General features: G+C 37.2%; 1 protein-coding gene across 11 annotated transcripts in view; it reads left to right on the forward strand.

The window, feature by feature from the left end:
• The window catches only part of ENOX2 (ecto-NOX disulfide-thiol exchanger 2), a 248,277-nt gene that overhangs the window by 104,291 nt on the left and 122,963 nt on the right, over positions 1-21,023 (forward strand). The window contains exon 4 of one of the 11 annotated variants that reach the window (XM_031445409.2): positions 2,701-2,866. The exons of the other annotated variants lie outside the window; for them this stretch is intronic. The gene's annotated coding sequence lies outside the window, so the exon portion shown is untranslated. The remainder of the gene's footprint in view (positions 1-2,700; positions 2,867-21,023) is intronic. 11 annotated transcript variants of the gene reach the window in all.

A 21,023-nucleotide genomic window follows, 5' to 3' on the forward strand; every position in this document is an offset into this window, starting at 1 on the left:
AAGCATCAGTGCATTTTGCATTTTTAGGTTTGGTTAACCTAAAAACCGTAATGGTTTTATGGATACAAATCATGCTTGTGTGTGTGCATGTGCATGTGTATAAACTTATTTGTCTTTTTGAGGCATATATTCAACAAATCTAAACTTTGCTTGATCATTTAAAGGCATAATTCCAGTCATTAGTCATTGTACTGTGCTATAGTACTCTATTATACTTTTATGGGTTTACTAAGGAATATAGGCCTTTTAACTCTAAATTGTCCTAGACTGTGGTGGCTATTTAGTTATTAGAGCCACATTTTGTACATGTCCTGTTTCCTTTCTGCAGTATGTAGTCATTTCTAGTTTCTCTCAGTGTCCCTTCATGTAACAGCCCTTTTTCTCCTTCTAATCAGTTATGAACTTCAAACAAACAAACAAAAACAGCCAGCTCTCCAAGTTGATGTGTCAAATTAGTATGTTAAGTGAGACTTAAATCAAGCTGTAAGAGAACCTGCTATGGAGAGAGATGCAGGATTTAGGGCATCAACTTTAAGACATCTATTTTGGCTGCTCTGATGCCTTTTTTGATTACTTATTAGTTTTTCTGCTGTGTTCGTAGTAAGTGATGTGCTGGTCTATAGTAATACCTCCTGAACTTCAGTTAACTCATGAGGGTGGGAAAAAGGAGTATGCATTAATCTGAATTGTGAACCACCTTTAAAGAATCGCAGTTTTATTTCTAATGAGTATATTCAGCAAGAGCAAAGTAACTGTTGCAGATATAGGATTCTAGCAGTAGGTTATGTTAATCTATAATTATTAGAATCAATTTGCATTCAAATAATGAATATGCCTAAGTTCTTAAAAAACAGTATGTTCTTAAAAATAGGTGAGCTAGGCCCCTAGCAGACTAAATTAGCTCCCTTGTAATCTTTTTCATACTATTTGCTTAGTGAACCCTTTCTTTAAAAGTAGTATGAAAGTAACTCCAGCCCAGGCTAAATTATCACAAATTCCAAATTACTGTAGTCCAAATTAATAAGGTTTTACTATACAGGGAGTCTCATAATTGTTCAGCTGGCAATCTTATGGTATTATAAATGGGCAGATTGCTTTATAATGATATTTTCTTCCTATGCAGTGCTAGACGAAAGGAAGAGAGAAGATATTTTTTGAGTAGGAACTTCCTTCTTCCTTTATCACCATTCCCTGCATCTTGGCAAGGAGGAAAGCTACAGTTGGAGGTCCTTACAGGAGCTACCAGCCATTTCAGTTCTAAGCTGAGATACACATCCATCCATTACATCACTCAATCCTGTGACCCCTTTCAATCAAAACCATCTCTTTCCGTCTCCTGTCACTACAGATGAAGGCAGGGTCTGTGCCTGCAGCTCTAGTTCCTCACTACACATTCTATTCTTCTTCCTTTCCCACCCCTCCCACCTCACTTTTTTCTACAAACTGCCTCTCTCCTCTTATACTAGAATTGATCTCTTAAAGGTCACCAGTGACCTCCAAATTGTCACAGTCAGTAGCCTTTTGACAGGTCTCAGCTACCTTGATCTGTTTGCTTCATTTGATGCTGTTAACAGCCTCCTCTTGCTTGAATTCTTTCTACTTATGCTTTCCTTGGCAATATAGTTTGCAGAGTCCTCTTCCTCTTCTGTCCCCTTCAAGCATTCTTTCTCCTTTTCTTCCTACCTCCACCCTGAGTCTACTATTATCCACATGTATAGGTGAAGAAATAAAGGATAAATGAACTTGCCCAAGAGTGAACATTTAGCAAGTGGTTTAAACAGGCTTCCAACTCCAAAGCCTTTCTCTAATGACTATCCCAGAATTACTATATCTGTAGATATTAGGAATCTGGACCCATTACTAAAGTGCATATTAAACATTGGTGGCACACTAGGGAAAAATGTGTTTGTGTGAGAATAAGGTGAGCAAAGCTTGGATTTGATCATCTCTAGGATCCCTTCAAACTCTGAGATCCCATGGTTCCTTCTTTTCAGATTTCTTTTCTGCTACTCCTCAAAACAAGTCTTCTATTTCAGCCAATGTAGTCTGCTACCTTTCTCCAAACAGGCACTAGGCCTGCCTACTTCGGGACCTTGCTCACACCATTTCCTTTGCCTAGCCTGCTCACCCTCTTCTACCTGTCAAAATCCTGTCCAACTGACAGCACCTAGTACAAATCCTGCCTTCTCCAGGAAGCCTTCTGGATCACCCCAGTTAGAATTGTTCACTTGTACCCCTGAAACCCCTTGGTCATTATATTCATATGAATCACTCGACACTGATCATAGACCACCTTGAACTATTGGTTATCTGTTCATACAAATATGTCTTAGCCTTTCAACTCAGTCATCATCCCCTGACTGGAAGGGCCCCTGATTCTTATGTCTTTTGGTAGAGACACGGTGTCTTGAACACCATAGATGTTTAAGAAACGTTTGTTGATTGATCACATATCTGGCTGAAGAATTGCTTTCCCTTTGCCTAGATATACTCTATGATTTTCTTGTCACTCTCAGGGTGGAGCTGTGCACAAAACTGGGCACTCGGTATCTCATGTTGATCAACTGACTGCCTCGCTTGCCCCTAAAGGTCAAACTCCAGACATTCGTGAGACTGTATCCTTTAGAGCAGCCACACATCGAACCCAGGGGCTTGTGAAAAGAATACCTGTCCCTAATGGAATCTTTGTCTCTTTACTAGGTGAAATTTCATGAGCACCCAAGAGAAACTGATAGGTGGAGTTGGGTGTCCTGTTCCAACTCCTCCTCTGTGAAGTAGATCAGTAACCTGGATTAGATATTACTGCAGTATTTGGCCACAGATTCTTTCTATGTGGATCTGGCTGCTTTGCAGCTTTTATCGTAAGGTGAGCTCAGAATTCTTCAGTGTGTTTGCTCTTAAATTTCACCTTTTCCCCATGGAAATGTTCCTTTGGTGATTCTGCAGCTGCATAAATTGTCTAAGATTATGGAGAGTCCCCTTTTTCAGCTTATGCTCCATGACCAAAGAGTAGAAGATTGTTAAACCCTTGTCAAATCACAGCAGCACGTTCCTGTCCAGAAAATGCCAGCTGTCTCCTGGTTTGAGATCCACCTGTTGTAGAAGTAGAGATACCAACCCTCTTTTTAAATACTTCCACTAAAGTGGAAGAATCCTTGAGTCAACAAGGCCAACAGGATGATGACTAAAATCCAATGCACTGTTTTAAGCAACACTGGCATTCTAAGAAGGTGCCAGCTCACTGGAAGAGTGGGCAACTAATCTGGGTATAGTTATGATACCAGAGTGATCATCCAGATGTGGACATAGTCCTATTTCTATTGTCTTCTCTCATAGTTCTGTATTGAAAGTTATATTTGCACTTAATTATACGATGCCCAGTATGGAAAGAGGGATCTTCAACCATTGCCATTTGCAGTAATGATTGAACCCCAAGAGTTCAAGTTCTTCAGGAATACTCTTCAATTCAATAATAATTTGCATCAGTATGGTGATTCTTTCTCTTAATATATTTTCGTATTCATTTCATTTTATAGATGAGGTGCTAATAACCAGAAAGAAGAAATAACTTTGACTAAGATGGAATAGTATCACCAGGAATGTTAAGATATGATTAAGACCTCCAGATTTTAGAATTGGAGGTAATCTCGCCTAACTCCATCATTTTCACAAATGAAAAAACTGAAAGCCAGAAAAGGGATTTTTCTAAAGTCACATGATTAACCAGTAGCAGAACCAGAACTGATTATTACCAGTATCTAAACTTGATCATAAACCCCTAGCTCAGTTCTCAAGGTTTCCTCTAGAATTTCTGCAAGTCAGAATGAGACTTGACAATATGTAAGACAGTGAACAGTTCCAGCACTGCCAAGACTAGATAAACAAGAGGAAGTAGGCCTGCAGAGCAGCAAGGAGAGGTTCAGTCAGACATAAGGAAGAACTATATTAGAATGATTTATCAGGGGAAGTTGTTTAAGCCCTCTTGGAAAAGAAATATAAAAATGAGATGAACAGTCATCTCTCTCAGAGTGCTTTTGTTTCCATTCTTACCTAGAAGAGGGCCAATGAACCAGGAAACTTTTACAATACTGACGGCCCTTTGATTTACCTCACACTCACAGGTCTGAGACTTTTATTTCATGTGTACTTTGAAGTTCACAAATGAAAGCATTGATTGTTTTTAAAGTGAGAAAATGCCACCATTTTATATCTTGATGTGTGGTATTTCTATCGTGTCCGCTGAATTATTATATTGCCAAAGACAAAAAGAGCCTATTGTTCCTTCAGATGGAATTAAAATAAGAAAAAAGAGTAGACTAATAGCCCTACTCAGTTTATTTAGTCCTTTGGACATTTTTATCTAATTATCAGTTTCAAAAATAAAACTATATCTTGATAACTAAAGGATCAAAAACATAAGCTGAATTTCTTTCTCAATTCTGATAGAAACTCTGTGAAATTTTTCACCTTCAAGGACTCTCAGGCGGATGGGAGATTGAGGGTGACACAGAAGAAGCAAGATAGAAAAATGCAAATACATCTCTCTTAAGTTGCCCCAACCATTGGAATAGCTTTGGAACGATTCTGTGACTTCATTATACCTCAGTCTTTAAGAGTTCTTCTCTCAAAGACGTGAAGTGTGAGTCAGCCTTATGTGTTGGTAATATAGAGGCTAGTGGTAGATATTGAATCATAGTTTTAGAGTTAGAGGCAATCTCATTTAACTCCATCATTTTCACAAATGAAGAAACTGAAAGCCAGAGAAAGCACTTTTCTAAAGTCACACGATTAACTAGTAGCAGAACCAGAACTGATTGTTACCTATTATCTATATAATCATTTCAAGGTGGCTAGGCCTGTGGCATGTGATTGATTCATTTGTATTGCAGAAGGTGTATCTATAACCTAGAGGAGCTGGCTTCCCCCATGCTAATTGTATTACATGATTTGTAGCCAGCTAACACAGTAGTATATGAGGTATCATATCTGTTCTGCCTGCTGCACAGGGGAGGGCCCTTTGATCTCAAACTAGAAAAGGAGTTTGAGTCTGGGAAATACCTATGAGGGAATTGCTTCTGTATGGCTGAACTCCAGCAGTTCAGCAAATCACAGAAGAAAGTCTTTGTGACACTTGCTTACTTGGCAGGAGACAGTTCCTGTCCTCCATCTCAGCCCACCCTAAGGTTACTCCATCCAAATAGGAAAAAAATTTTATAATCATGTTTTATCTGTTACTTAAACTTTGTTGCATAATTTTGTCTAGAGGATCTCTTTCAATTTCTCAATTTTTAGGTAAAGACTTTTCTGAAAAAAAATCAGTTTTTGGTTGGTAAAACTCAATTTTACAGTAAAAGAATTCTTAGATTTGGGGATTTTTTTTTTCTCTCCTGTTGGTTTAATAAAGTTATTAAAGCAACTGTCATTCTTGACTTTGAAGCCTGTAAGGGCCTCCCTGACCTTAATAAGAGAAAGAAGCATATTTAGACATGTAGTGAAGAGAAATGCTGATGATGCCGATTTTAGTACTGGATTTGCCACTTGTCATTAGTATTTTGACCCTGGGCAAATCACAGAAGCCTTTTTTGAAGCTTCAATTTCCACATCTGTTAAATGGGGAGAGCATTTTGAAAGCTGTCAACAGTTACTCTTACAGTTACTTCTGCTGTTTGTTAAGGTTTGAGAGTGTGAGTGCTTTTCTCCTAACAATTCTGAGTCAAACTGAGAACAAACACAAAAGGCCATGTGAGGAACAAAATGTGGTATCAGGTTTATTATAAGTAAAACTGGATTGAAGAACATGGCTTGAGCTTAAGGCCTAATGAAGCTTCCTACCATCTCCAGCTCCAAATCTATACCTTGATACCCACAGATGGGAATGTCTGAGTCTACAGAACAGACCACTTACCTGCCAGTGTCATTCAGAGTGATGGCCTGTGTCCCAGTTCAGCGGATGCTAGAAATTGAGAGCCAGGTGAGCCTGTGGGCCTGCCACTGGATAACAGTGTCTGTGCCCTAACTAAGCTCTGCTCACTTTATAAGAGAGAAAGGGTTATGTCAACCTGAGGACATTCAGACCTGAAAGCCAGAATGCAGAATTTAAGCCATGAATGAGCACTTATTTTTATTCTAATCTTACTAATCAGATAAGTCAACACTCCTCCTATGCCAAGGAGAAAGCAAGGGTGGAGAGAAAGCCCAGAGAAGTTTCTATAGTACTGTCTGCCCTCTCACACAAGTAGAATGGATTTTCCCTCCTCCCCGTGGAATTAGAGGACAAGTATGAAAATAAACTCCACCATCCCAACCTTGCTATTTATTTGCAGATTAATATGACTTTGGATTTTTCAAAGTCCTATCCTTAGAATTTTTTTTTTAACCAGGGGAAACTAGCAATGACGGTCTATTGCATGGTATAAATAAATAGGGTTATTCTAGCACCATGTGCTCAGTTTAGATTTTTACTTCTCCATGTATAAAATCAAGACAAATTCCAGGTGGAGCTCAACTTCAAATCATCTGATTTTGCTTCAAAGTAGTATCTTACAGTGAAGAGATTTCCTTTTCATGAACTTCAAGCACAGATATTTCTGCTGCCATTTCGGCATTGTTATTCCACCTGGGATTGCAAACTCTGCAGGTCTTCCTTTCTCTTCCATGACACCAAAGTATAATAATTGAAATATTTTATTACCATTACTACTAATAGCTAAGACTATGGAACACCTACTGTGTGCCAGATACTGTTCAAAGTATTTCAAATGTGTTGACTTACTTGACTTTCACAGCCACTCTATGATTATTTTTATTTTACTGATAAGGAAACTTAAATACAGAGAAGTTGAGTAATTTGTCCAAATAATAAGTAGAGAAGTTGAGATCCAAACTAAGGCAGGATACCTCTAAAATTATTGTCAAAAATCAACTGAATCAGAATGGAAATTGAGGAAGGGCCAGGGATCAGTGTTATTTAAAAGCACCGCAAATGATTCCAATATGCAGCCAGGCTTAAGAACCAGTTCAGCTACCCATATTGCATCAGAGAAATTAGGTGTACCTAGGCCACTGTGGTTCAGAATGTTGGACGTTTGTAGGGCAGTCATCCCCCCCACTTTTCCATGTGATATATTCCAAGACCCCCTGGTAGATGCCTGAAACTGCAGATAATAGTGATCCCTATATATACTGTGTTTTTTCTACGCACGCATACCTATGATAGAGTTTAATTTATAAATTAAGCACAGTAAGAATATCTGAATTTCCAGGATCACCATTCTTGCACTTTGGGGCCATTATTAAGTAAAGTAAGGGTTAGTTGAACACAAGCACTGCTGATACCATGACAGTTGACCTGATAACCTAGGCAGCTACTAAGTGACTAACAGGTGGGATATGCTGGACAAAGGGACAATTCATGTCCCAGGTGGGATAGAGCAAGACAGCATGAGATTTCACATGCTACTCAGAACAGCATGCAATTCAAAACATATGAATTGTTTATTTCTGGAATTTTCCAGTTAATATTTTTGGACCGCGGTTGACCTCAGGTAACTGAAACTGCAGAAAGCAAAACTACGGATACTGTATTCTATAATAAAATATGTCTAGAGTCTTCTGTCAAGAACTGAAGTTACAGTGAAACAGTAGACCAGAAGGTGACAAATAAAGCAGTTGTGTGTATGTTGACTGCTCTAGGTATTTCAACAAAGAATTGGCCACCTAATTTGAAATTTTCTTTCTCCGCTCTATTTCCTGCTACCCATTTACATCTGTTGAAATAAAAATCCACGATGATGAAATTCCCTTCTGTAATAGGCTAGGGGACAGTCTTGATTTTCTTTTTCCAATCTCCATTTCCTTGATAATGTGAGCTATTCAATTTAAGCCATGCAGGTTGCAGTATTTCACACTGAGCAATTGCTTGTGTAATAGAATTAACTTTAAAATATTTTGCCTATTCGACATTTGAATTTTAAGCAAAGCAACTTTCACGTGCAAGCTATTTTATGGAATGTGGTGAGTGAGGGTTGATGAGAGCGGCACAGAAAGCCGTTAGAGATATGTCCAACTACTCCAGTGGTATGTGCTATTTTGCAGGGGAGGCAGGTTTCAGCAAGTGGCATTCCCCAGCTACAGTCCCTTTCTTCTGTGTATTTGATTCAATAACAACAATACAGGAGCAGCAGCTTTTATTAAATATTGATTGTATGCCAACCACAGTGTTTTACATAAAAACTCAACCAAACTTCATAACAAATCTATAAAATAGATATCATTTTCTCCTTTATTTATAGATAAGAAAACTGAGGCTTAGAAAACTTATGAAACTTTCCCAGGCTGCAGCTAATATATAGTAGAACAGGATGTAAAAAGAGGGAGGCAGGATACCATAGTTGTCAAGAGGACATACTCAGAATCCTGGCTCTGACCTAAGGCAAGTTATTGTAGCTCTTTGAGCCTCAGTTTGCTCACATATAAAATAGGAATAAGCGTACTGAGTGTACAGGTTGTTTTGGGATTAAGTGAGAAAATGAATAAACAGTGCTTAATACATGGTGTTCTTTTGTTCAGTGAATATTTATTTAGTCTTAAGTTTGAAGCATTGTAGTGGGTGTTAAGAGTACAGCTATAAATAAGGCAAACTTCGACTCTGGCCTTGTGATGCTCACAGTCTAATAAGGAAGACAGTCATTAAGCAAATAATTGCACAAATAATTATTTGCAATTATGCTGAGTGCTATCAAAGAGTGGCTGCTTATAGTGAATACTCTGTAAATAAGAGCAAATATTTACTAAGTGGCTATTACGTGCTGGGCACTAAGCCAGGAAGAAATGGAGTGCATAATGGAATGAAGAGTAAAGGCATTTTCATGGAATTTTACTTCAGGTCAGGATGAGGTTAATGAAGACAACTTTGTTCCTCTGGTCAATCAAGGAAGCTTTGTAGGGAAAGAGGTGACATTTCAGAAGATGACTGATTGAATTCCCTGGGAAGAAGAGAGATCAAGTTAAGAATGTGCCTTTCCTCAAAATTAGTTCCTGGGGATCATGCAAGTCATTTAATGTAAGGGGCATCTCCAGCATGAGTGGCCTTTGTATCTGGCAAGACAGAAATATTACAAGACTTGTGTAACAAGCCACAGGAACCAGGCTTTCCCTCTAAAATGAATGCCAAGTGCTGAAGGAAATTCAGCACTTGGCATAAAGTCTGAGCAGGCAACGAGTCATAACTACGTACTGTTTTCACATGCTGATTTAAATATCATCCCATACAAATATAGTGGTTCTACTGGCAAGCTGTTTTCTGGCTTTTTTTATTCCTCTCCATAATTACCCTGATCTAGGATGAACAGCATGAGAAACATTGACTAATGCATCCTAAATTATCTCAGCAGGGTAACCACAAGATTTTAGGTTTTTTCAATTCTGTGCCAGGTTTCTATTAAACAGTTCTTATCAATGTTAGGTATGTACAGAGAGGTCTCCAGATCTTCTAGGCCAGGCTTTCAATCAATTAAGACTATTGTCCTTTGCTGTGAGGTACCACTCTCTCTGTCATAGCCTGCAAAGAGGAAGGTGTCTTTCACTTTTTGCTCTCCTGTCAAATAGCCAGTCAGTTGGAGAGCTTTGTGTTGAAGCTCTGACTGCCCAGGACTGTTCTCTGTCTTGATTGGAGTGAGTCAAGTAAAAGTAGCTAAGGAATTTGATTCTCTGCCTTTACTCTGGGCTCCTAGCAGATGATGTTAAGTGTGACTTAGAAATTGACACATCAGTAGCTAAAAGTCTGTTCTATTTCATGGAACATGTAATAATGGATGAAGTTCCCAGTACTACTCTCATTTCACAGATGAGGTAATGGAGATTCAGAGCCTCAATAGCTTGCCCAGGTGGAGACAGCCAGTAAGCTATTCAGACCCAGGTTTTCAGATGATGGGTCCTGTGAACTTTGCACAATGCCCCGCTGATTTCTAAGGTTTCTGAAGAAGGCAGTGATGTGATCTGAGCTGTACTTTCAAAAGATACTCTAACCAAAGTGTTTTATTATGTGTTGTAAAGGGGCAGGACTGGAGAGACAAGTTTGAAGACTTTTGAAGTATCCCAGGGAAGTGAAATATGGGCCTGAATCAGTGTTATGGGAGTAGGGATGGAGACGAGGGGTTAGATAAAAGAAAGTTAATGGAGATAAGTCATCTTGAACTGTTACAGCTTAAAGAGCCATAGAGCCTAGAAATGAAAAAGATATGAAAATCATTGGACCCGGTTCTCTATCTTTCAACAGAATATAATTATCCCCACATTTACAGATGAGTCAACAATGATTTAGCCTAAATGACTTGCCTGAAGTCCCAAACTAATTTGGGCAGAAAGGAGCTGGAGCTCAGAACTCCTTCCTAAGAGAGTACTCTTTCCACTAAAGCATTGAGTCTCCCAAATCTTGTTTTCAGTTTGTTAGTTTTTTAAAAAACATATTTCATTGAAGTGCATAAAAGTGCAAAATCCTACGTGTATACCAATAAACTTTCACAAACAGCACACTTATATAACCAGCACCTCAGACAAGGCACAAATCATTTCTGGCACCCCAGAAGACCCTGGTGCCCTTTTGTAATCACTTACTTCCCCACCGAGGATAATTTCTGCCCTGACTTTCTCTCATTTTAATAACTGCCTGGTGGACCATGTTAGAGATTAGGAAAATAACTACTGGGATTCTCTTGTTGATAGATATTTAGATTATTCCTATCTTTTGGCTGCCACAAAAATGCTGCACAGAACATCCATGAGCATGCTTCTCTGTACCTGTGAGCAAGTATTACTCTAGAATAGAATCTAAGCAGTAGGGTTGCAGAGTTGAAGTGTTAAGGGCTTTGTACATTATGATGGCTAATACTATGATGACTTCTACAAAGGCCTCACCAAATCAACACGTGTGGTGTTGAGAGTCATTCCCTGTCTTCTTGCCAACATGTGGTATCTTCAATCCTATGGCTTTTTACCTTTTAGACAAGCGATGGATTATAGTTCCTTATTGCTTTAATTTGCATTTCTCTAATAAATAGTGAGTTTGAGCATCTTTTTCAAATGTTTACTAATCTTTTGTGTTTCTTTTATATATCATTTGTGATATCCTTTGCCCATTTTTCTAGGGTTATTTGTCTTTCAGTTTTGGACTTGTAAGGGTTCTCATGGAAATTAATCTTTTTTCCTGTTAAGTGTATTGCAAATGTTCTTCCATGTATTTTGACATTGTTTATGCTGTGTTCTTTCACATCAGATCTATTTTATAAAATTATGTTCCTCTTGTAGATTCTCTTGTCATTCCTGCAAGTATGGGAAACCACACGTTCTGGATTTTTCAAAGCAGCCCCAGTGTTACATGTTCTTTCCCATTGTCCTCAAAAGTACAAGTATATATGTTAAATCATGCTTTCCCAACTATAGAGTTAGAAAATTTATCCTGCCTAATAGTGGTTGGCAGGTCTTGATCTGTTTTCCAGACAGGATCCAGGTGCCCTTTGAGGGAAAAAATAGGGTAGCAGGACACACCTGTCTTATATCTGTGGAATCTGGTATTTGCAAAAAGGAATGTGAATATGATGTAAACACTGGTCGTTCTCAACATCATGTCCCCAGCTGTCTTCTGCTATGACACTCAGACAGCTTAGGCACTTTGGAATGTTTGGTTGCCACTTGAAAGTGTTTGGTTACACAGAAGGAGGTCTGGAAAAGTTCTGTCTGGTGTCTATAAAGGAAAATGGAACTTCTTCTTTTGGCACATGAAAAAAAATCTCTTAAATTCGTATCGATATTTTTTAGGACTATAAAAATAAATTGTATCTAAGAAATAAAGTTTTGATAATCAAATTTTTAATGTCCAGATAGTATTTAGCCTATTTATATAACCAGTTTAAAAGCATTCTCAGCAGTAGACAATTATAAACAAATAATATGCTAATATATTATATTTATTCAGCAAACATTTATTGGGTGCCTACTATGTGTCAGGTGATATTGGATGGAAGGGTAGATGAATATGCTAATTTCTTTCAGAAACTGAAAAATGAGTAAGGTGAAAGATGAATAAGGCTCTCATTCACAAGGTGCCTAAATCTGGTAAATAGAAAGCATTCCTTTCCATTGATGAAAAACACATCCCTAGGAATTCTAAAGGGACCATACTGGTTAGTTTTTAGTTAGAATTACTGAGTTTGCATAAAAACAATAAAACTGAATTCACCCTCATTTAATCAGTACTAGTGGCTGTTTCCTATATTTTTCTCTCAGGAGCCCCATTATTATACTCTGCAGGAAAAGCTGGTATGAGCATTTAAATAAGCAAAAAATATGCCTTGTCTTTTGCCAAAATTTTCTTTGTCCAAGTGTCATTGACACCTTTAGATATAAAATGGTAAAAATGATCTTGGTTTGGATTGATGGGTATTTTGGTGGTAGAAATAAGAGAAAATGATGAGATGGGGGCTTTAAGTCTGCTTAAGCCTTAAATGTCCTAAGGAATGAAACATTTTTCACTGAGAAATGTTCTGGGGTGATAATTGGTTTCCTGTTGCACACTGAACATGGCTTGAGAAGAAAATGCTTCCCCTAGATTATGAAATAGGCAGTGTTAGTATTGTATTTTTTAAATTAATTCAGTAAACACTTGCTCTGATAATTAGACCTCATAGAGCTTCTTGCTGAGGGTACATTTTCATTTGTGTGTGCAATTTAAAAGTTTCTTAAGAGTATAGGTCAGCTTAAAAAAATGACTATGGATATCAGACTGATCATTTTTTTGCCCTCTCTATCCTACCCTCTTACCTCCATCCAAACTTTATTTGAGGTTTAGACCCACTGGGAACATTCTAAAGCACCATAACTTCAAGAATAGCTCTGCAATTTTGAATTCCATCTCTCTGCACCCTGCCCTACCCACAACACACACACTATTTCTCACAACTGTTCTTTGAAAGGATCAGGGTGCCTTTGCTTCCAGGAGAGCTCACGAGTTATTTTTGCAAGTTAGCAGCAGCTCAGTAATTCTATCTCCTTCCATATGGAACAGGTGCTCAAGTCTTTCAGATTTCTTTGGCCACTCTTGGTTAGTCTTCTTCCAAGACAAGAATTTGTAGCCCTGAGCACTACAGAAGAGCCAAACAACCTCTATAAGGGGGTGTCCACTGTTACACTAAAAGCTTAGTTGGGAAAAAGAAAAGAATCAGAATATGCAGCAAGGTACTGGGAAGAGGAGTAGGAGATGTGAAAGAGGGGACACTTAGAGATCATCTAGACCTTGTCTTTCCTTTGCAACACTACCCCTAACCCTACCTCAAACCACTAAGTAGCTAGTACAGAGCTAAATATATAGTTTACTGTCTGTGGTATTTACTGAGTTTCACAACATCTTTATAAGGTAGTAGAGCCAGTATTGATCACTGCTTAAAACAGTGGACTCTGGGGTCCCGGGCTTGGAGCTTCCATAAACTAGTCTGTGATCTTGAACAAGTAACTAACCTCTCTAAGCTATAGTTTACTAAATCTGTAAAATCGAAAAAATAGCGCCTACCTAATAGGATGATTTTTGTGGATTACATGAAATAATCGATGTCAGATTGCTTATTGTGAAGACTGCATGAAATAATGAATTAAAATTGTTTACAAATAGAGAGCTCAGAAATAAACCCATGTATGTATGGAGTTATGATATGTAAAAGAAGTAGCATGACAAATCAGTGGGAAATGTAGAGATTGTTTAGCTAATGAAACTGGAAAATAGTTATCCATATGAAAAAGATGAAAATCAGTCTTATAACACATACAGAATCAATTAAGAGTATAAATTTCAAGAACAAAAATTTTAAACTCTTAGTAGAAAATGTCAGTGACTATCTTCCTAACTTTGGAATAGAGAAAGCTGTCTTAAGGCTCAAAAACAAAAGCACGAGAAAAGACAAGTTACAAACTGGGAGAAAATATTCACAAAACACAACTGACAAAGAAATAATAACAACAATACATAAAGGAGTTGTAAAAAATTATTAAGAAAGCACAAGTAATCCTGTAGAAAAATGGACAAAATACATGAACAGAAATTTCAGCAAACACATATGGCCAATTAAATAATGAAGAGATTCAATATCATTATTAACTAAGAAAATGAAAATCAGCTCATAATAAGATACCATTTTATATCCAATTGTTTGGCAAAAAAGTAAAAAGTGATAATACTAAGCAATCTTTCTCAATTGGGGTTCCTGGAGAGAACAAAGTGCTAATGCCCTAAGGTATCCATTACATGTAAAGAATTAACTTCTTTCCTGTGCATCTAGAATGGTACCATTTATGTACTATCCTTGAGAGAATTGAGGGGATAGTCACTCAAATTGTTTTCTGTTGTTCTGTGGTTCAGCTGAGGAACTCCGTCTGAGAAAGGCAAGTATTGGAAATGTAGAGTCACATGATTTCTTATATACTACCTAGCACAAATATATGCAAATTGCTGCAAGCACTTAAGGTTGCATTTTGACATTATCTCCCAAAGTTAACTTCTATATACTCTATGAACCAAAAATTCTACTCCTAGGTACATACCTAAAAGAACCTTATTCATGTCTAACAAGAGACACATGCAAGTATTTTTATAACAGCGTAGTTCACAATACAAAAATCTAGAAACAAACTAAATTTTATCAATGTTAATGGATTAATTAACTGTAGTCTATTTATACAGTGAAATACTATGCAGTATTCAGTATAAATGAACTACAGCCACACACAAAGGATATGGATTAATCTTAACAATATAATATTAAATGAAAAAGTCAGCCCTAAAAGATTATATAGAGCATGCTATCTTTTATAAAATAAAAAATTTAAGTTTCATATTACATATAGGTGTAATAAAATTAATTTTAAAAAGCAAAGAGATAATGAACATAGTATTCAAGATGATGGTTATCTTGGCTGAGAAGGTGGGGGGCGGGGGGCATGTAGGATAGGAGTGGAGGAATCCTTATAGTTAGATGGAGATTATTGTCAAGGTCTTAGTTTTTATTTGGGGTTGTGAGTTTACAGGTACTTATTACATTATTAAAAGTCACTAGCTAAATAACTGGGGACCAGTGCTGGAAGGGTGTCATGAACCAAGTATCATGATTAATCCAATTGTATGCACCTGAGAGCCTAAAATAAAAACATGTATAATAAAGTACTTAGCCCAGTGCTTTTGATACAAAATAAGACTGGGTAAATGGCAGTTTTCATTGCTACCATTTCTTCTTTCTCCAACCCCTCCTTGTTTTACCTCCTGTCAAGCAATCATAATTTTCATGTTGTGCCTGAGATTTAATGATTAGAAATATTATTTTACATGAGGTCACTCCAAATGACTGAGAGAACTAGGCTCAAAGTTTAATAGTTCCTGAGTTTTCAACCTTTTATAAATCCATTAGACCTCTTTCATTGAATTGTGCTTTTTTTCCAATTATCAAAGTACTCTGCACATGTACTTTTAGGATGTTACCAGTACTAAAAAGCTTTAACCTCTGCATATTATGACTTTGGTACTCAAAATCATAATAGTAATTTAATATAATAGCAGCAGATTGTACCGAATTAGGGCACTCTGCTAGAAGATTATAGTATGTGATGAATGGGTAGTTAGAGAGAAAAAAAATGTGCTATTAGCCTGGATCTGTAAGCTATAAGCTATGATTATTTATTTATTCGACTTTACATAATACCTTCTTTTCATTCCCTGCCACAAACATTCCTCTATTCCCACTATCAAAAGAGCTGAACTATAACTTCTTAGGAGGACAAGTTTTTAATGTCACAGTGGGAGTAAAAATGACTGGGAGGTGGTTGTCTGATTTCAGTGTGGATTTAAGTTGGAGGCTTCAGTGCAGGAAAAGGAAAAGGAAAGGACTAGCAGAAGATGAAATTGTACGAAAGAAAATGGCAAGGGTTAGAAAGACAGGGTAATGTAGGGAGGAAAGTATAGGAATGAGAAGCCAGAAGACCTAGAGTTTAGTCTAAGCTTTTTCCTTCATGTTATTGTTTGACCTTAGGCAAGTTACCTATCTTCTTTAAGTCTTCATTTTCTGGGACAAAATGAAAACATTAGACTATATATGTTCCTTCAAGCATGAGCATCTTAAAATTTAAGACAAATAAGGAGACTTCTGCTTCCAGGAAGATGGAGTAGACATAGTTTTCTCTATTCCTCCCACTAAGTACTACTAAAAACTCTGGATATTATATATTAAAATTAATAAAAAGACTGAAAGGTACAGAGGAGAAGGCAGAATGTCTAGGGACCTTGGAACCTGAAGAATGATGTGGTGTTGAGTTCAGTGGATTTTCTTTTTTCCTCATATGTCTCACACTAGGAGCTGAAGAAGCTGGCAACCTAGGAACACCAATGGGTACAGACCCCAGAAAGCCCAAACAAAACCTGCTCTTTCTCACCAAAGGACCAGAAAAGAGCAGCTTAGTAAGATGGAAATCTTATAGACAATAGCTAAATGCTCTATTCCAGCCAAACAGCACAGAGAAAACTGCAGCCCTATTCCCACTCACTCCCAGCCAAGAGGAGACCCTAGATTTCCATCTGCCACAAGGCTCTATGAGGCACTCCAGAGCCTTTGTCAGAGACCCCTGCGAGGGTAGCGTCAGAGAAGACAAGAAACCTATCTGTAAATTTAATTGCCGCTAGCCAGAAATGAACCACTCCTCCCTCTCCCCACTTTATCAAGGGAGATCATCTGGGGAGCTTGGGCTTCTACTCCTCTCTGACATTTGGAAGTCATAAGGCTCCCCCTCCCCACTATTGTGGTGTCAGAATAGGTAATAGAGATTCATGACTGTCATTATCACCCAGGGGTAACAAGGCCACCACCAGCAGGTGTCAGTGGAGACTACATGGGGAGCTGGAACTCAGACCCCTGCCCATCAGTAATGAGAAGACCACGTTCCATGTCAAAGGAGGCTAAGTGGGGGACCTAGACTTCTACCTCCACCTGGCAGTAATGAGGCAACACCTCCTTACCCCTGCTAGAATGATGTTAAATAATGCCGACTAAAACAGAAAGTTTAAATAAGATCCAAAGCCTCATAATATACAAAATATAAAAAATAATTACAAAATATAAAATATAATTACAAATATATTGTAATATACAATATACAAAATCTACAGGTTTCAACTGAAAATCACTCATCATACCAAGAACCATGAAGATTTCAAACTGAATGAAAACAACTGTCAATAGATGCAAACACTGAGATGACAGAGACGTTGGAATTACCTGATAAAGATTTCAAAGCAGCCATGATGAAAATATTTCAATGACAAATTATGAACATGCTTATCAGATAGATGGTTTGCAAATATTTGCTCACATTCTGTAGGTTGCCTTTTCACTTTTCTAATTATTTGTTTTGCTGTGCAGAAGTTTTCTAGTTTGATGTAATCTCATTTATATTTGTCTTTGTTACTTGCACTTTTGGTGTCATATTCAAAAATTTGTTACCAAGATCAGTGTGAAGTTCTTTCTCTGTATTTTCTTCTAGTACTTTTATAATTTCAGGTCATACATTTTAGCCTTTAATCCATTTTAAGTTAATTTTGTGAGAGGTATAAGATAAGGATCCAATTTCATTCTTTTGCAAGTGAAAGTCCAGTTTTCCCAACACCACTTATTGAAGAGACTATTCTTTCCCCATTGAATATTGTTGACTCCTTTGTCAAATATTAGTTGACCATCGATGCAGGATTATTTTTCTGAGCTCTTGATTCTGTTCCATTGGTCTATGTATCTGTTTTTATGCCAGTATCACACTGGTTTGTTTACTATAGGTTTGTAATATAGCTTGAGGAGGCTAAGGAGGCTAGTTGCAGATGAGCCTGATGTTGAAGGCTAGTGTCAGGATTTAGGGCTGAATCCTGACCCACAGCAGCTATGGGGGGCCTTGTGTCAGTCATGGAGGGTCTAAGGTGGTGTCTTGCTCTGGTGCAGCTGCATTGGCCTGGGCTGGCAGTTGGTACAGTTCCCAGCCTTTGGCAGGGAGGGAGGAAGAGACTCAGGCAGCTGGCAGAAGTGAATGTGAATACCTATGAGATGAAAAATGGTGAAATCTGCAGGAATCCACAGCAGCTGTGCTGGCCATTGGTTTCTTCAGTGACAAAAGTTGTTGGGTCATCTGCAGAGCAGGTCACTGGGAACCACAGCCACTCCTGTTGTGTGGCTAATATTGGCAGTCCCTGTTTTTCTTCCTTATTCCTAGTGATCTCTGTTCATCTCAGTTTTGCCAGTCTTCTGGGTGGGGTGAAACTAAAGTGAGTCCTTCCTGTAGTGACCCAAAAGGCTACAGAACCTAGTGGCTCATCCCACTCTTCCTTTCCCAGCATCAGGAACTCTTTCTAGCTAGAGCACTCCCTCTTGGCACTAAGCAATGCTGGCTTAGGAGATGGGGTGATGCAGGCAAAATGAAGCTGTTCTTCCCTCACTTTTTGTACAATTATTCTCAGGGTTTTTTTTGTTTTGTTTTCTTTTACTGTGTTACTGAACTTTCTTAAGTGGAGTTTAGAGCTCTCCCAGAACTGTTTTTGATCATGGATAGCTGTATAATTGTTGATCTTTGTTGGGGACAGAGGCTGGGATCTCCTATACTGCCATCTTGATGTACCCAATACATTTGACATCTTATATGAAATGGACCACTTCCTCAAAAAACACAAACCACCAAAAGTCAATATAAAATAAGTAATTTGAACAGCTTTATAGCTATTAAGGAAATTGAATTCATGATTTAAAATCTCCCTAAATCAAATTTCTGTAGCCAAATGGTTTCCCTAAAGAATTCTATCAAGCTTCTAAAGAATTAGCACCAATTCTTCACAATCTCTTCCAAGAAATAGAATAGGAGAGAACAATTTTCAACTGATTTTATGAAACTAATATTTCCCTGCTATCAACATGAGACAATGACAGTACAGAACAGAAAACTATATTAATGGTATCCCTCATGAATATAGATGTAAAATCCTTAACAAAATATGAGCAAACAAAATTCAACAATATATAAAAGGAATTATACATCATGGCCAAGGGCTGCAGGGATGGTTTAACATTTGAAAATTAAGCACTGTAATCTATTATATTAACAAGCTAAAGATGAAAAATCACAAAATCATATCAATTAATTCAGACAAAGAATTTAAAAAATTAAACACCATTCATGATAAAAACTCTAAAGAAAAAAAAATAGGAATAGACGGTAATTTCCTCAACTTGACGAAGAATATCTACCAAGAACCTGTGGCTAACATTGTACTTCTGATGAAAGAGTGAATTGCTTTCTCCCTAAGACTAGTAAAGAGACAAGGATGTTCACTCTTACCACTTTCACTCAACATAACATTAGTAGTTTTAACCAATGAAATAAATCAGAAAAAGGAAGTAAAAAGCATACAGATCAGAATGATAGCAAATGATATGATCATGTACATAGAAAATCCCAAAGAATCTAACAACGACAACAAAAAGATCCTAGAACTAATATGTGAATTCAGCAAGGTTGCAGGATACAAGATAAGCATACAATCTATTGTATTTCTATGTATTAGCAATGAGTACTTGGACACTGAAATTTAAAATACACCCATTTAAAATTATCCAAATAAAATGAAATACTTAAGTATAAATTAACCAAAACATGTGCAGGCTCTGTATGCTGAAATTTACAAAACACTAATGAAAGAAATAAAATAAAACCCAAATAAATGGAGAAACACACTATGTTCATGTAACAGGAGGCACAACATAGTAAAGATGTCAGTACTATCCAAATTGATCTTTAGGTTCCATGCAATTCCTATCAAAATTCCAGGAAGGTATTTTTGGAGACATAGACAACTTTATCCTAACATTTGTATGGAAAGGCACAGGATCAAGAAGAACTAAGTTAAGCTTGAAAAAAGAATATATTCGGAGGAATCAATCTACTCAATGTTGTCTTGCTATATACCTATAGTAATCAAGACTGTGTGGTACTATTTAAGTGATAGATACATAAATCTTTGGGACAAAATAGAAAACAGAGAAATAGACCTACACAAATTCACCCAACTGATTTTTCAAGGATGTAAAAGTAATTAAATGGAAGGAGGATAATCTTTTCAACCAGTGGTGCTGGAGCAATTAGACATCTATAGGGGAAAAAAAACCTAGATCTAAACTTCACTCCTTATACAAAAAGTAACTCAAAATGGATGATAGACTTAATTTTAAAATGTAAAATTATAAAACTTTTACAGAAAAAAAAATAGGAGAAAATCTTTGGAACCTGAGGTTAGGCAAAGAGTTTACTTGGACAACACCAAAAGCACATTCCATAAAAGGATAAATTGACAACTTATACTTCATTAAAATTACACTTTTATTCTGTGAAAGACTCTATTGATAGAATGAAAACACAAGCTACAGACTAGGAGAAAACATTTGCAAACCATATATCCAACAAAGCATTAGTAACTAGGATGTATAAAGAACTCCCAAATTCAACAGTAAGAAATGAAATAATCCAACTGTAAAATGAGCAAAAAATATGAATAGATATTTCATTGACAAGTGTATACAGATGGCAAATAAGTACTTGAAAAGATGCTCAATATCATTAGTCACTAAAGAAATGCAAATTAAAATCACAATGAGCTATCACTTATCGGAATGGCTAAAATTAAAAATAATGACATCGCCAAATTCTGGCCAAGTAGGAGAGAAACTGAATCACTAATATCTTGTTGGTAGGAGTGTAAAATGGTATACCCACTGTGGGAAAGTGTGGTTGTTTCTTTAAAAAACTAAACATGCAACTACCACATGACCAAGCAATTGCACTCTTGGGCATTGACCCCGGAGATACAAAAACCTATACATGAATGTTTATAGCAGCTTTATTTATAGTAACCAAAAACTACAAACAACCCATATGTCCCGCAGTGGGAGAATGGTTAAACGGATTGT

This window comes from Camelus dromedarius, chromosome X (assembly GCF_036321535.1).
Source record: "Camelus dromedarius isolate mCamDro1 chromosome X, mCamDro1.pat, whole genome shotgun sequence".
NCBI classification, from domain to species: domain Eukaryota; kingdom Metazoa; phylum Chordata; class Mammalia; order Artiodactyla; family Camelidae; genus Camelus; species Camelus dromedarius.